Source organism: Myotis lucifugus, unplaced genomic scaffold (genome assembly GCF_000147115.1).
Source record: "Myotis lucifugus unplaced genomic scaffold, Myoluc2.0 scaffold_322, whole genome shotgun sequence".
Classification (NCBI taxonomy): domain Eukaryota; kingdom Metazoa; phylum Chordata; class Mammalia; order Chiroptera; family Vespertilionidae; genus Myotis; species Myotis lucifugus.
This window is the reverse complement of record NW_005871370.1, coordinates 1,040,932-1,044,481: the sequence shown is the minus strand read 5'-3', so window position 1 is coordinate 1,044,481 and position 3,550 is coordinate 1,040,932. Positions and strand designations below refer to the sequence as shown.

Genomic DNA, 3,550 nt, shown 5'->3' with positions numbered 1-3,550 from the left:
GACCTTGTTAACACAGGGAGGTGCTGTCCATCCTCTGCTAAGAAATGACTAAGATACGAATGTGTTTCAGTCCTCACCTACAGTTCTACTTTTCCTGCCAAGAACCCTTTCTCTTCTCAATGTAAGAAACATTCAAACCTGAGAGTTTTTGTGAATTTGAGTCAAACTGCTGATGATTGCCAGGAAGCCAAATCTTAACGGATTGAGATAATGCTCTGGAGAATGGCAGTTTTGCACCTTATTTTAGACATTACAATCAAAAGAGGAGACATATGTGGGCTCCATAAAATCCATGGGTGATAGATTAGGGAGAGAGGAGAAAGCAAAGGGGGGAAACCTCTGGGATTCGATAAACACTAAAATGATAGACACGTACATCTTTCACTTAGGTGTGTGCAGGGTAGTTAACAGTCAACAATGAACTCAGTAACAATGGGGGAGTGTGGTCTCTGCAGAGCATTGCCTATGCTTTGAGGGGTCTAAATAAAGGGAAATTCATTTGACATTCCAAAGGTATGTTATTGTAGATGCAAAAAGACAATAGACAGGCTCAGTTAAGGTAAAGTTTGACCTTTGTCAGGGAAGATGCCAGCCTAGGACATGACTGCCCACCATAAACTGCTTTTGTTAAAAGTTTTCATTTCAGAACATCCTTTGTGATAACTGTAGGTCTCTGAGTTTGCAAGGCCACCATGCAGGACTTCCCTGAGCTAGTCAGTGAGCATGTGGTCCCTTTTCCCACATCCTTGGGATCGCTCATGTCCTACCTCTTGCCACCAATCACAGAGTGCTTAGGGGTTCAGTCTGAGTTGATGCCCCCAACCAACTTGGCAGCTCATGAGCTGCCTCTGACGGTATGTCCCTCCTCTGTCCCAACACAAGAAGAGAAATCATCAACCCTGAGTAGTAATAAGACCTCCTTGGTGCCTGCAGCTGCAGCTTTGTGGCTGCCCATGGGCCTGGCCAGCATGCCCACCACCCTACGCACGCCTGTGCCCTTGAACCTCTTCTCTACCTGGGAGGTGGACTGCTCCAGCTCCAGCTGCGTGCCCAGGTTGTGTAGCCTGACTTTAAAGAAGCTGCTGATCTACAAGGAGCTGGAGAAGGAGCTCATCACTGTGGTGATTTCCGTGAAGATGCAGGAGATTATGCTGCCTCCCAGTGGACAAGTGGAGACCGACCTGGCGCTGACCTTCTCCCTGCAGTACCCCCACATCCTAAAGAGGGAAGGCAACAAGCTGCAGATCATGCTGCAGCAGAGGAAGTGCTATAACAAGGGGACCATCCTGATCTACAATTCAGTTGCCTTGGGTGCCATCGACATGGCTAAGGTGATGCAGCGACCCCTCGAGGTGGCCAGGTGCTGAGCCTCAGGAGCAGCATCAAGGGGTCCTCCACCAATGTGTCTGAGGTCAGCATCTCCTCCCTGTCCAGTCAGCCCATCGAACACAAGGACAGCGCCATGCAGGCCAGCCCCAAGGCTAAGTCCAGAGTTCATTACTCTGCAGGGGAACATGAGAACTTCTTCTCTGAGGAGGAGGCCAGCGATGATGCTGCACAAGGACAAGAGCTGGATGAGGACGACATCAACATGGAGAAGCCCAAGAAACAGTGGCCAGTGATTATAAGAATGATGTCCATGACCAGGCACCAGTACATCAAGGAGAAAGTTGGGGCTTGGCTGAGCAGGGTCAAAGTGTCGGAGGAGGCCCTGGACCTGGAGCAGGACCCTGCAGATCATGTCCCTGAGTGGAGGAGGACCTGAACCTTCTGTCTGACATGCTGGAGAACACCAGCGACAGTAGCCCAGACAGGGAGGATGGTGACAGCCTTCTCAGCACCACCAAGCCCAAGCTCAGGCCATACTTTGAAGGTTTGTCACACTCCAGCTCAAACAGGAGCATCCACAGTGCCCAGAGCCAGGAGGAGCCTCTGAGTCCGGCCTATATGACCAAGAAGACGTGGGCCTCAGACAGCAAGCATCCAAGTGATGTCTTGGACTCAGTGCCCCACAGAATGCCCACCCAGGGGAGCAGCCAGCACAGCCCAAGGGCAGCCCGGAGGCAGAGACCTCAGCCCTGGACATGCTCACCAAGAAGCTGCTGCCCAGTAGGCGCATCACCAAGACCGAATCTCTCATCATCCCCCCCACCAAGGCCAAGGGGAAGCATCCCGGCCACCATGGCTGGGCAGGTACCCGAAGGAGCGGCAGACGGCACAGCTACAGAACAAGCAGGCCAAGAGCCCAGACAATGAGCGTGGCTGGACCCAGGGAGCCAGCTGCAGATCCCCAGGAAGACCACGTACAACCAGCTGAACCACATCCTCATCTCTGATGACCAGCTGCCGGAGAACATCATCCTCGTCAACACCTCCGACGGGCAGGAGCAGTTCCCCTGGGACATCCTGCAGGGGCACAGGCTGCCTTACTGTGCACCTGCTTCACGGCTGATGTCCCGGCGGCCTTCAGCTCCATCATCTGGTGATTACAGAGATACTGTAACGATAATTCCCAGCCCCCGAAGCCGGTGAAGATCCTGGTGGCAGGGGCACAGCACTATTTCAGCGCTGTGCTGCGGGTCTTCCTGGAGCTGCTGTCCTACAAGATGCTCAACTGTCTGGGCTACATGCACTTCCTGGTCATCCTGCTGGGTTCCCACCCCGTGGCCAGGTACCTGGGCTCCGTGCATTACCGCTACCACAGCTTCTTCCGGGACCTGGCCTGGCGGGACCTGTTCCACAAGCTGGAGGCCCAGAACGCCATACAGGACACACTGGACATTGTGATGAGAATCACATAGTACATCACAGGGACAACTGTGCCTCCCAGCTGCCCATCGAGGAAGCCCTGCTGTCCTACAAGCAGAAGAGCCTCAACGAGGAGTCCTTATAGTTCATTCCCTTTGGGGGAGTGGGTGAAAGTTTGGATAGTGGAACAGTTCGCAGACATTTCGGGAGACTCAGATGATGGGCCCCTTGGGCTGCAGCGTGCTTTCATCCTTCCCTCTGTCCATATCTCTGGTCGCCAATGAGGCCTTGTCACCCCACTCTGCTCCCAGTCAGTGAGTGGGGCTTGTCCTCCCCCAGCCAGGACGATGGTGCCACGCTGATGGAGCGGCAGGTGGATTACTGGACGGCAGCAGGAAGAGAGACTCGAAGAAGAAAGACCTGCCTACCGCCAACAACACCCTCAAGTGCACCTTCCAGTCTCTCCAGGTCAGCAGGCTGCCCAGCAGTGGTGAGGCCACAGTAACACCCACCATGTCCTTGACAGTGCTCACCAAGGAGAAGAAAAAGGTGCTGTTTTTACCCAATAAAAACAAGGACAAAGTTGAGGAGTCCAAAGGCCAGTGCCTGGAGGGCATAAGCCGCCTGGCCTGCAGGGCCAGCACCAGGAGAACATGCTGTGGGTCCTCATCGAAGGTGGGGTGTGGAATGACGTGAAGTTTTTCCAGCTGGAAGCCCAGGGTCCTCCCACGTCCAGCACTTCCCCATCTGCATCTCCAGACACTCCGACTCCACCTTCCAGCCCTGCCTGTGGCCCTGCTGA

The 3,550-nt window shown here is 54.1% G+C and overlaps 1 pseudogene; it reads left to right on the top strand.

The window, feature by feature from the left end:
* The first annotated feature begins 692 nt into the window (after nt 1–692).
* On the top strand, nt 693–3,550 carry LOC106699144 (annotated as a pseudogene).